General features: G+C 36.8%; 1 long non-coding RNA gene across 1 annotated transcript; it reads left to right on the top strand.

Annotated features, from left to right (window-relative positions):
• The first annotated feature begins 2,550 nt into the window (after nucleotides 1-2,550).
• Nucleotides 2,551-10,532, top strand: LOC149145692 (uncharacterized). Its single transcript, XR_016263989.1, has 2 exons — nucleotides 2,551-3,188; nucleotides 10,191-10,532. It is a non-coding gene; the product is annotated as an uncharacterized LOC149145692 (long non-coding RNA).
• Nucleotides 10,533-14,104: the final 3,572 nt, after the last annotated feature.

Below are 14,104 nucleotides of genomic sequence, written 5' to 3'. Positions count from 1 at the left end.
CCTTTTGTTGCGAAAGACACAAGTTACACTAAGCACTCACCAGGCACACGAACCTCGCTTTTTGAAGACTAAGTGAACCACTCTCATGTGCTGACAAGTAAGAGCTAAGGCATATCTTTAAGATAATGGCAACTGGGCCATCATACTGGATGAGACTCCTACACCAAACGGTGTGAGGTCTAGTTGGGACTTCATACTGGGGAGATCCCCTGAATGTTGGTGGGTCCAACACCGTCAACATATAGCTATTCTTAAATGTGTTCTCTGAATTTGATAGTTTTGGGATGACCACAAAGCGAATGGCTAGCAAAAGGTGGATTTTTCTATTAATAGTGGTTTAAGGCTAACCACCAACTCTTCAACCCTAAGGCACAATAACACCGGGAACATTTCCAAATTTGGCTAGAAGTTGATTTCTTATACTGATTGGAAGTACTTGCAAATGATAATTTGAAAATCACTACAAACTCCAGAACTTAGCTCTAAGGCTCAGTTGCTCTTGGAAAATTCCCGATTTGGCTTGAATTTGATGTCTTCAGCTAACTATAAGTGCTCACAAATGGTAATTTGAAGGTGACTGCAAACTATTGTCTAGCAGGAGCTGTAAATGTTCTACTAAATGGTGTTTTTAGGAAGACCATAAACTGAATTATTTCTTAACTTTGCCTCTGGCTACAAATTTGAATCTAGCCCAAGCTTGAGGCTTTGATTATGGTTGTGGCTTAGGCTCCCTTGTACATGCTTGATTGATAGGGCTTCAACAATAAAAGCCTCATTGCAAATCACTTATATAATTCTCCCCTTTCATATATAAAGTGAGAAGATGAAAATGTTTTGACAATGTTCACAAGGATGAAGATAAAAAATATTAATCCTCCATGTGGCCAGCTTGATGAAGGTCTCAACTTCTATTTAAAATGCACCCATTTACAAAGCAATTTAATTAGTAAACTTACAAAAGCAGCTATTTGTAAGTTACCCTTCCTCTTGATTATTGGGTTGAAATGTTATCATAGCCTTTTGTAGAGCAGTGAATCGCTTCCTCCCACTCTTTGCAGAGAAGAGTTTAACTTAACCATAATTGGACACAACATGGGCAATGTGTTGGCTATGCTATGTGTTTATGATATCATCAAGCTCAAACTAAATTGCTCCAATTATGAATCTTGTTTCATCGGCTCTCTTTGCAAGTTCAACCTAAGTCATTCCATAAAAAAAATCAATGATCAAGTGAAGATTTCTTATCTTCTTTGGTTTTGGTGGCACATATGGAGCCTCAACTAGTGTTTGGGTACACTTCACCTTTGTTCCCCCTTTAGTTTTATTGGAGTCTTTATAAAACCTGATTCTTGGAATTTCTCTTTTCTTGTATTAAGGATCCAACATATATGAATGTTGATGAATAATGGGAGAAGGATTGTAGAGGAGGGGATTGAAGCATCATCCATGGCATATTTCTTACAAATTGTGACAAAGACATGCAACCACTGAACACGTGTAAGAAACTATTGGTCAGAAATGCACAAATGTTTGACCTTAGCATAACTCCCCATTTTTGTTCGAATCAAATATGATTCCGACTTCTCCCATGCATTGTTTTTCTCCCTAGTGAGTGCATATTTGTGTATTACAGGTATCATTAAATGTTCAAAGATTGATATGGTAAATCAGTCAATCCTTCTTCCATAACTCATGCCACGCTAACCAATGCTTGATAGAGGTCCTTTGTGGGCATTCACGAGTGCTTGAATCCCAAAATAATCAAAGGGTCTGGAGGAACTTATGGGGTGAGCAACACAGACACACATATGAGGTAGGACACAGACAAAGGGTACACATCCTCATATGATACAAAGAATATGGGGCCAAGTAACACTTTTAGTGTAATGCCGAACATAGAATTGGGTTCAATGTAGAGAAACATGTGTGAGGGTTTTAGGATAAGTTTAGAAAGATATATCTGATTGGTTTTTGAACAACACTTGATCTAATGCCATTGTTGGATTGCACCAAGAATGAAAGATAAGCGTGAATTGTATTTTCATTAATATGATACACATTTAAATGCATCATTTTGATTATTAGATTTATCTTTCAAAATATCTCGAACTCTCGATGACAACCAACCTAGATCCTTCTCAACTTTGGATCTATCAAGTGCCGAAAGTGATCAAATATCTTAAGGCACAAACCTCTTTTTTAGTGCAAAACTTGAGGAAATGTTTGCAATGTCAGAGACTAGATCTCTCTTTGTGCTTGATAAATCTAAAGTTGGAAAAACTATAACCAAAATAGTGAACAACTATAACTAACATTTCTCCATTTTTTCTTCTTCTTAAAACCTAACTCTTTCCACTATACATAATATATATATATATATGAAGTAGAACACGCGTGAAACAACTACAAATCGATTCCAAACACCAAAACTCCAGAAACCAGAGTTAGTGATGGGACTTGTTTTCATATTGCTTATATCCTCCTACACTACATGCATATGAATGATGCCTCTAGAATTTCTAGAACACGGCATAGAGGAGCTATGTTTTCTTTACCATGAAACCATATGCCCAAGACGATAGAAAAGCACCTTACCATGAAACCATCTGCCCAGGACGAGAAAAGACCTTCAATCTACTCTGCATGTATATATATCCATAATAGGGCTTGCACTTTCACGCCCTGGTGGTGGTTGAAGTGGAGTTAAATAGAGGAAGCATAGGGTTAACAACAAACCATCTGGCCTCGCACGAGAGGAGCATTTCTCTCTCGTTTGCATAGAATGCCCGTCTGTTTTGAGAAGCCGAAATCGCAGGAGGGGAAACTTATTTGAGGAGCAGCGGCCGCTGTTCATGTGGGTATTTTCTCTATATTTCAGATGTCGATTCGAAATGGCGTGAAGATGAGCTCGACCTACTCTAACCCTAATCAGGATCAGCACTTAAAAGAAGATGATCAGTGTTCTTTTTTGGTTTGTTCTTATTATTTATCGTGATGCTGCCTCTTGATCTGGAGGGGAGGAAGCGAACGCGTTTTTGTCGTCTGGTCCTCGGTGGTTTATGATCGCTTAGGCTGTTCAAAACCACCGGGTCCAAGACAACAAGAATACCTTCGCCTTTGGTTATGCGGATTTGGGAAAACATGACTCTTCAATTAAAGAATCTCTTGCAGCAGCGTCTGTTCGTCTGGTATTTTCTAACTGCATTTCCTTAATAGCTCTTGTTCCTTATTAACCCAGATCTATTAAGAAATGATAGATGGATATTTTATGCGTATGGAGCCATATTATTCCAGATCTATTGGGCACTCAGAGGTATCGATTTTTCTTGGCACTCCTTGGTTGATCCTGCTAAGGCTTTAAAAAAATCAAAGTTTAACACAGGTAATATATCCTTCACTTTTTAATACATCCTGGAGCTATGCAAAACTAATTGTTCTCTACATGTAGTAATACAAAATAAAAAACACAAGTCAAAAATAGATACTCGGGGATCTTCTCCATCCCAGGGTATAGAGCAACTCCGATAGTAATTCAAAAACACAAAAGCACACTCTCAGTGGTCTCCTTCATCCTAGGGTACAGAACAACTCTTCTTTATGGAGAACGCATGTTCAGTGTTTTAGTTAAATACCCATTTCCAAAGATAAAAGTTCTGTAATGAGCGGAGAAAAAAGGTTATGAGCCATTAAATGATCGAAAACTAGAAGATTTTGGAAATCCAATAATTTTGTCACAACAAGACAGCGGGGGAAGTGGGGCGAGAAGGTTGTGGGTATTATGTGATTTGGTGGGCATGAGGGATGGCACTGCGGGAAGGGGGGGGGTGGTGCTGCGGGAAGGTTGTGGTTATTATGTGATTTGGTGGGGATGAGGGATGGCACTGCGGGAAGGGCGGAGGGAGGGGGCTGCGGGAAGGTTGTGGGTATTATGTGATTTGGTGGGGATGAGGGATGGCACTTAAAATAATTCTTTAACTCCAAGATATCAGATTACTATATCAGTGTGCTGTTTTATTTGACCAAAGTAAGAGAATACGCTTAACTGTAAGAGATCAGATTACTAAGCTTAACTTTAAGAGATCAGATTAGTATCAGTGTGCTGTTTTGTTTGACCCAAGTAAGAGAATATGCAGCTGCCAGCGTTTTAATATTATTAAATGGCAAATTTTACAAGGATTTGACTCGAGTGCATCAGTGAATGTATAGCCTTGATGAAGGCATAACGATGTTCAGAAGTCATCCAATCTTGTTAGGCTTTCAGAAGTTTAGATGACGTGGAACATGGTGAGCTGCTGCGTGCGTTAATTTTAGAGTGAGGGATATCCTTGCTTCTGGTTGCATTAATTTCACAGTGAGGGATATCTTTGGTTCTGGTAGTTTAATTTCAGTTAAATCTTACAATAAGGAGCTCATTGCTTACCATATCAGGAATCGGAATCTTCCATTTACTAGTTAACTGGTATCAATACAGAACATCCTCAAGGGGTTTTTGGTTGCATGTCTTCTGCCAGCCTTTTTTTAGTTTCATGCCTTCTGCCAGCCTCTTTTTTAGTAGTAATTTGAATAAGTAACTAGAAGTTTTTACATGCTAGTGATGGGTTGCCCCTGGTATTTGTAATGTTCCCTATTGATTAATTGCTCAAGGGAGGATGAAGTAGCTTATCCAATCACATATGCTATAGTCATAGTCATTGATAAAGGGCAATTCATTATTCAATATTATCCAATATTTTGGGAGCAATATTGGGTAAATTTTGGAGTAGCTGGGCAAAAAGCCAGAATTGGGGACTACACTTGTAACCCCTCACATTAAATTAAGGAAAAAAGACCCCATGAGAAATCTCTACTCTAAATAAGAAAGAAATAGATTCATTTTTTGATGATCAATTTGGATTGGAATATCTCTGTTTCTTTTTTAGCTGCGACTCTAAGAGTTTTAAGACCCTTTTTCTCTGGACTAATTTCGGTGGAGGTGATCCCACCCTAGCTACTTTTCTCTTTGATTTTTTTGTTACAACGTAATTTCTTGGAACAACTCGGGTACTTTTCTCTTTGATTTTTTTGTTACAACGTAATTTCTTGGAACAACTCGGGTCTGTTCTGGCTAGTTTTCTCTTTGTTTTGTTACAACATAATCTCTTGGACTGTTCTGGCTAGTTTTCTCTTTGTTTTGTTACAGCATAATCGCTTGGAGCAACTCGGGTCTGTTCTAACTAGCAAGGAAGAAGTTTTGTGATTAGTTTATTGGTCAACAGGCTCTGTTTCAACAACCGCGAAAGTCTATTCTTGAGGAAACCCTTTCGAATTCACCTGAAGCCGATAGCGAGTGGTTTCTAGGGTAGTGGGGGTACATCCCTTGAAGTTGACGTCAAGGATTTCAGCACAGCATTTTTGTATCTGTGGTGGTGGAGGCACATATAAGGCACAAAATCTCATAACTGAAACCCTCCCGAGTCACACCGAGGTGGACATCAAGGAATTTAAACACAATTAATTGTACCAGAGATAGCAGAGGTATCTCAAATTTTCACGGTGTGATTTGGAGGCTGGTTCTCTTTCCTGAGGGTTTATGGCAGCGACATCACCCCTAATTCAGTCTGGAGACTGTTGAAGGCAACGATCTATCGAATTAACATTTCTCTGAAGCAACGAGATTCTAATCCTTGTTCACATGGGGCTTGAAAAATAGGAACTTGTACATGCTCAGATTGGGCAAACAAGGCATCTCAACAACTCTGCTGGTCAGCCGCTTTACAATAGTAAGCCAGCGCAGCCAGAGGTTGAGGCGCTACTCCACGACAGGGGAAATTGGTCAAGGGTGGGTTTGCCACAAGCCCCACCTTTAGTAGCAAACGAGTTTGGAGGCAGCACAATTAGACAATAAGTTAATTGGTATAGTAACAAAGTATTGGATCATGCTAGTGTGAATTACAGTTGGAATGTTTGTCTATTGAATATTGACATTGCAATCAGAACTATACTGATAGATTATTGGTTGAATAAATCTACTGTTCATTGGGCGGTCAGCCTGTGGTTGGTTGAAGAATCATATTGGTGTTGAAAATATTTTATATTATTTGTGCATTACTTAGAAGGATACCTACCGTTATATGAATGGTTGAATGTGCTCAGTTGTTGTACTTTCTGATTTATTGAAAAACCCTAGTAAAAAAAACCGTATGTGCAAAAGTCCCCTAGGACATTACAATATCTCCAAGTACTTATGCACTATTTTATGTAATAATTGATTTGGGCTATTGGAGGCAGCGCAATTAGACAATAGGTTGTTAATTGGTATAGGAACAAAGTATTGGATCATGTTAGTGTGAATTACAGTTGGAATGTTTGTCTATTGAATATTGACATTGCAATCAGAACTATACTGGTAGAATATTGGTGGAATAAATCTACTGTTCATTGGGGGGTCAGCCTAACTTAATGCGGTTGGTTGAAGAATCATATTGGTGTTGAAAATCTTTTTTATTATGTGCATTACCCAGAAGGATATCTACCGTTATATGAATGGATAAATGTGCTCTGTTGTTGTACTTTCTGGTTTATTGCAAAACCCTAGTCAAAAAATAAAACCGTAAGTGCAAAAGTCCCCAACGGACATTACAATATCTCCAAGTACTTATGCACTATTTTATGTAATAATTGATTTGGGCTATTGGAGGCAGCACAATTAGACAATAATTTTGTTAATTGGTATAGTAACAAATTATTGGATCATGTTAGTGTGAATGTTTGTCTATTGAATATTGACATTGCAATCAGAACTATACTGGTAGAATATTGGTTGAATAAATCTACTGTTCATTGGGGGGTCAGCGTAACTTAATGTGGTTGGTTGAAGAATCATATTGTGTTGGAAATCTTTTATATTATTTGTGCATTACCGAGAAGAATACCTACCGTTATGTGAATGGATGAATGTGCTCTGTTGTTGTACTTTCTGATTTATTGCAAAACCCAGTCATCAAAAAATAAAACCTTAAGTGCAAAAGTCCCCTACGGACATTACAATATCTCCAAGTACTAATGCACTATTTTATGTAATAGTTGATTTGGGCTATTGGAAATACCGATCGCTGCAAAATACACAACACTTCCCACCCTCATGTAAATCATAAATAAAATTAGCTAGGGCAGTCCTTATGAAAAGGAGAAAGAATGTGTAATATTTGTTGTGAACGTGGATGAGGTGTGGTCGAAAGTCATGGATACTTTTGGAAGAGATTTATATTCAAACCTATGAAAGACATGTTTAGATGTGTAATGTTCTGTCCCAATTGATTGGTTGAGGGAGGACGAAATAGCTTATTCAATCTTGTAGGCTGTAGTCTTGATAAAGGGGGTAAAACCCAATTTTTCTAATGTTGGGGCAACATTGTGTAAATATTGGGTCGGCTGAGGCCAGAGAGTCCAAAATTAGGAGTTGCATACACACAACCCTTCACATGTGGAAGCCCATGGAGAAAACTATAAATAAAGGAGAGTTGAAATCAAATTAGCATCGTTGATTTGGATCAGTTTCATTTGTTTTCTTGAGCTGTGGCTCTGAGGGTTTTAAGACCGGTTTCCTCTACTAATTTCAGTGGTGAAAGATTCCACCCTAGTTAGTAAACTCCCTTTTATCTTATGTTCGGAATCTATCTATCTTGAAACATCAAAGTTTAGTGGCAAATCAAATACTAGCACAACCATATTAATAAATGTGATTGATATTCACCAAATACATCATTTTCCTTCATTTATATGACAATTTACTTTTAGAAATAAACTCAATCAACATAATTTAATATTATTCATAAATATTTTAATATTAATTTAATTCTAATAAATCCTAATATTAAAATCTAATATTACAATCTAATATTACAATTTTAGTATTCAATTTTAATATATTAGAATTTCAGTAATAAAATTTTAATATTGTTAAGTTTTAACGTAAATAATAAATCCCTTGTGAAAAATGATTATTTTGCTTCTATTGTATAACCAATTAAAAGCAAAATAATAAATATATATCCCTACTAAACCAGAATGACGACACGCTCATAATGACAGGTGAAATAAGTGTCTTTTTCATGTTAGCGATTGCTATCATAGTTGAAATACATGTGTATTTCAAACTAACCGTTACTATTATGTAGTTTGAAATATGTCTCTATTCTATTGAATCCGCTACTATGATGCATCAATATGGCCATCGACACTTAAAAAATGGTCATTTGAAAGACTTTTTTGGATTTTATTAGCGTAACCACATAAATCTGCATATGCCCCCTGGGTGTGGTGTGGATGTGCATTCAGTGGCTGTGGAGCTGAAGTGCCCAAGCAATTTTTGATAAATAATTTCTTAATAGCTTATATGGCTGGTTACGTTTTATAAATTAAGAAACAAACTACAAAAATACAAATTATTTACATATTTTTATATTATTTAGAAATTATTTATTAAATAAAAAATATTTCTAAATTATTTGACAAATATTAAAATAAATTAAAAATTTGAAATTCTTAAAACCCAATTCCAATATATACCATGCCTTCCCCTAATTAGAACTCTCAAATCTGTTGGACTATTTAGGACTATTTTTGGTGCTTTCTCCTCTGTGCCAGACGGGTCTTCTGTGGTAGAATTGCGGGGAGGGGGTTTCCTGGCATTTGTATTGAGCAGCTCCGTGACACTTCGGTTTCCCTGAGGCATTTCGGCCCGAGTTTGGTGCCTTATTCTGAGGCTGTTCGGTCCTTGTCGTGAGGCCAAGCTGAGGTAATTCGGCTATCTACGAGAGGCAGCATTGGACGAACTCTGAGACACTGCGTACTGAGGCAGGACTGGTGCTCTTCCCTTGGGGGCTGTTCGGTCCTTGTCTTGAGGCCAAGATGAGGTAATTCGTCTATCTTCGAGAGGATGAACTCTTTGAGACAGTGCGGCTGAGGCAGGACTGGTGCTATTCCCTTGGGGCTTGTTCGGTCCTTGTCCAGTGGCCAAGCTGAAGCAATGTGGCTACCTCCCGAGGCAGCGTGGGTGACTTTCTGAAGATAGTTCGGGCCGAACTAATGTAAGGCTGCTCGAGGCACATTCGAGGCAATTGGTCAATCTCTGTGGCAGCTCGACCACATTTCTGAAGCAGCTCGTGTATTGCTGAGTGTAAAATTCGGTAGAATCTTTCCTGAGAGTTCGGTGAAGAAAGAATACATATGCGGACTTGCCACAGAAGTAATTCCAAGCTACAGTACTCGAGACAATGAATTAAGCAAATTAGCCCAGGTTGTGTAGGCTGTAGTGGAATCCAATTAAGCTAGTAACTTATGATTTATTTGGACGATAGTATTGTAAAGTATTGGTTGAGCAGAGTTTGTTATTGAACAATCAATTCTGTGCATTGTGGAATTGAGTAATATCACATTACTTTTGACTGGATTACTATTGCATTGAATAAATTGTATTTTATGAAGTGATGCCTGTTATTGTGTGAATGCATGAACATCCATTGAATTTCTAATGGAAACCCTAGATGGAATAAGAAACATAGGAAGAAAAATTACCCTAGGACATTACAAGATGATATTGCTGATAAATGTAATCTGAACAATATTGATGTGAAAAATAACTTACAAATTACGAATAAAGGGGGAGAAATATATATTCTTCGCTTTATGACTTCCTCCTCGATGGTATGGATTTTTAGGGGCTTGCTGCTTTTGAAGCCCTAGGTGTAACGAGCTTGTTATATCTAGCCAGGAGAAGGGGTAAAAGAAAAGGCATCCATGTGATCAGAATTCAGAATGGGTCTATGTAACAATGGATTTTTGCTCTCTGTCATTTTGGTAGTATGCTTCAGCCTTAGCTTTGTATAGATATATCTTTTTCACGAGTTCATTTTGTTTCATAGTTTGAACAGATTGTACAGTACGGTTAGACACTTTAATGTAGCTCAAAATCTCTATTGTTAAAACAGTTAATGTCAAACATGTAAATATGCAAAAGACATGTTTTTTTCTATTACTGGATGACCATAAATAGGGGATATGATGAAATCTGCCCTTCAGTCCTTTGATCTGATTATGGTGGGAACTTTATGGCAATTTGGAATCTCAATTGTTTTTTTTTTTGCTTTAAAGATAATATAACTTAACAGCTTTTATTTGCTCAAAAAGATAGGATTAATGTATACTTTTAGACGTTGTATGTTTCTGCATAGGAGAAGACAAAGGACAAGGCCATAAACATATGGGATGGATGTGACTGGGAATGAATTCAAAGCAAGTGTCTTGCAGAGGTCAACAATAAAAATTCCGTAGGATTACATCAGAGATGGGCAAAGTTTTGCAGGAGAAAAACCTTGGTGGTGTATGTTTTGTCAAACTGGCAACTTTTGGATATGTGTTCCACCATTCATTTGTAAAATGTATGAAGCTCTAAACATTACGTTGGGTTCATTAATTTCAGATTTGTATATTCTTGAACTCTGCAAATTAGTCAACCTTGTTTGTGACAGTTTTTAAATGATAATTTAGCTGCATGTAGTGAGATGGTTAGATAGTTCAGACCTCTTTGGATAAAGTTTTCGATATTTTGCATAAAGAGTTTGAGTTTTTTGAAGTTGTTGGCTGGAGAAGCATATTGGAAACAACATCGTGGAAAAGTGAAAATGAGATTTTTCAATTGGAAAGAAATTGTGTATTTTTAATTAAGAATTTATATTCACTAGTAAAATGTTTTTAAACTCGAAGGTAAGAAGTATTAGTAGCCGTGTATAATAATAAACATTTAGAATATATTGCAGGCAACTCTCAACATTAGGAATTTGTAAATAGTCATTTAGCGTTTAAGATTGTATTGCAGGCATATCTATTGCTGAGGGAGTTGATTGCTCTTGCCTTCACATAGCAAGTTTACATCTTAATATGGCTAAAAGAAATCTTTCATCTCTACGCTTTGAGAAACTTTAGACTCCAAATAAGCATGATGCCATTGCTAAGTTCTTTTGGAAACATAACAAACCTGCAGCATATTAACTTCTCGAAGTCCAAGTCCTTGACTTTGAGAAAGCTGCTTCCTTGAATTTTTTGGAGCTCGAAGTCCAAGTCCCTGACTTTGAGAAAGCTGCCTCTTTGAATTTTTTGGAACTCCAAGTCCTTGACTTTGAGAGAAAGCTTCCTCTTTGAAATTTTTGGAACTCCAATTCCAATTCCTTGACTTTGAGAAAGCTGCGTCCTTGAATTTTTTGGAACTCCAAGTCCAAGTCCTTGACTTTGAGAAAGCTGCCTCCTTGAATTTTTTGGAACTCCAAGTCCAAGTCCTTGACTTTGAGAAAGCTGCCTCCTTGAATTTGTTGGAAATGCTGCCCGTTTTTGCTTAGTGATCTAACTAGTTTAAAGGAATTTTCACTTTGATTGTTTCAATTTCAAATATTTACCAACCACGGTTGGACGTGTTCTCTAAATATGCCATTTTTTCCCTTGGAAAATAATAAAAATTTTGGCATTTGAGAAAATCTAGTGGAAATTATTGAAATTACAAGTTATAGCTGTCAAGCTTCAGGATTTTGGGTGTTCAGGGGTTCTTGATAGTGCTGAATCCATTTCCACCATAAAAAAAACTATTTAAACACCCCACAGTTTGATTTCTTTAAAACTTTCTCACTGAAATCCAGTGAGAAATTTGGCGTTACAGCAAAATTGTGGCCTTATTAGACAACACCTTTGATTGGACAATCAAAATAGTGGACAATACCGATAACACATTATAGAAGAATAGATAATATACCAGTGGTTGTCTCAGGCTCAAGCAATCTTTAAATTTATATCGTTTGCTAGATAAAGTGCCATTTGCCAGTGTGGACAAGGTCAAAGGAAGAAGCTAGGCGTTAGCAGATCTGAGTGGGTTCAGATTGAAGTACTCTTCCATGCATGGATTCAAAACTCTTAGAGCTGAAGAGGTCAGGATTAAATAAATTATCCTTTCCTGAAAGTGTTTGGTCTCACCTTAAACATTTCAACATTAGCGATTGTGACAGATGGATAGAGGTTGAAGAATGGTCAAAAGCATTAATGTTACTGAATTAGAATGGTTTTCTTCATTCAAGAAAACAATAATCTCTTTGGTCTTGCAAAACTTGAGTGTAGAACATCTGCTAGTGATTGTGACGGACGGATGGAGGTTGAAGAATTGTCGAGAGCATTAATGCCTGAATTTGAATGGTTTTCTTCATTCAAGAAAACAATAGATCTTTGTGGTCTTGCAAAACTTGAGTGCAGAACATCTGCTAGTGTAAAGAGCTAGAGGAGTTGCCAGATGTTCAAATGCTTATTAAAGCTTTGAAAGAGTTTTCCTATATCTTGAATATTTGTGGTCTGCTTGGTAAAATAAATCGCAAATTAGTAACGCCAGATGTTCAAATGCTTATTAAAGCTTTGAAGGAGTTTTCCTATCTCTTGAATATTTGTGGTCTGCTTGGTAAAATAAATCGCAAATTAGTAACACATGCTCAAATTAACAGGAAAAACTCAAGGGTTTGCTTCTCCACTGTGATTTTTTTGGTAAATGGAGGATAGTCTACGAACTTATATGGAAATGAAATAATCATGAGACTCATTGCTTTAATGTTCTGTTTTCAATAATTCTCGTCAAATTTCATGCCAAGAAAAGGAACTAGCGTTGTATCTGTTTTCATTCTATATCTGATAAATGTTAGAATTATTCAAGTAAATATTTGGTAGTTTGTATAATAGGTGGAAGTCCATGTAACAAACGTTATGGTGATGCCAAATTAGATATATTTATCTAGTTTAAGAATTTGTTATGGTTGTAAGCTTGATTGTAATATATATAGAGAGAGAGCTTGTGGAGAGAATTAGTTTAATGGTTAAAATAACTTTGAATTATGGAACTTCAAGTTGTGAGATTTGTTAATGCAACATCGTCTACATAAGGTATTGAATGACAAGAGGAAGAAATCTGAGTATGATTGATGAGGAATCGGAAGAACTGGATGCAAGAGTTCTTACATAAGGTATTGAATGACAAGAGGAAGAAATCTGAGTATGATTGATGAGGAATCGGAAGAACTGGATGCAAGAGTTCTTAGCACCATTAGTTTGTCTTGCAGGTGATGTATGGATGTAAAAATAGATGAGAACGTTAAGGTAGTTAATTGATGTGTTCTTTGCCTGAACCTTAGGATCACTTAGTCACTTCAAACTAAATTGCTCCAATTATGAATCTTGTTTCATCGGCTCTCTTTGCAAGTTCAACCTAAGTCATTCCATAAAAAAATCAATGACTTTGTCAAGTGAAGATTGCTTATCTTCTTTGGTTTTGGTGGCACATATGGAGCCTCAACTAGTGTTTGGTACACTTCTCCTTTATTCCCCTTTTAGTTTTATTGGAGTCTTTATAAAACCTGATTCTTGGAATTTCTTTATTCTTGTATTAAGGATCCAACATATATGAATGTTGATGAATAATGGGAAAAGGATTGTAGAAGAGGGGATTGAAGCATCATCCATGGCATATTTCTTACAAATTGTGACAAAGACATGCAACAACTGAACACATGTAGGTCTATTGGTTAGAAAAGCATAAATGTTTGACCTTAACATAACTCCCCATTTTTGTTCGAATCAAATATGATTTCCACTTCTCCCATGCATTGTTTTTCTCTCTAGTGAGTGCATATTTGTGTATTACAGTTATCATTAAATGTTCAAAGATTGATATGGTAAATCAATCAATCCTTCTTCCATAACTCATTGCCAAACTGACCAATGCTTGATAGAGGTCATTTGTGGGCATTCACGAGTACTTGAATCCCAAAATAATCAAAGGGCGTGGGGGAACTTATGGGCTGAGTAAGGCAGACACACATATGAGGTAGAACATAGACAAAGAGTACACATCCTCATGATACAAAGAATGCGGGGCCAAGTAACACTTTTAGTGTAATGGCGAAAATAGAATTCGGCACAATGTAGAGAAACAGGGATGAGGGTTTTAGGATAAGCTTAGAAAGATAGATCTGATTGGTTTTTGAACAACACTTGATCTAATGTCATTGTTGGATTGCACTAAGAATGAAAGATAAGCGTGAAT

The sequence above is a fragment of the Pinus tabuliformis genome, chromosome X (assembly GCF_031772625.1).
Source record: "Pinus tabuliformis cultivar Carrire ecotype Pingquan chromosome X, CPIR1, whole genome shotgun sequence".
Lineage (NCBI taxonomy): Eukaryota > Viridiplantae > Streptophyta > Pinopsida > Pinales > Pinaceae > Pinus > Pinus tabuliformis.
Note: the sequence above shows the minus strand (reverse complement) of the source record. Positions and strands in the feature narration are given on the sequence as shown.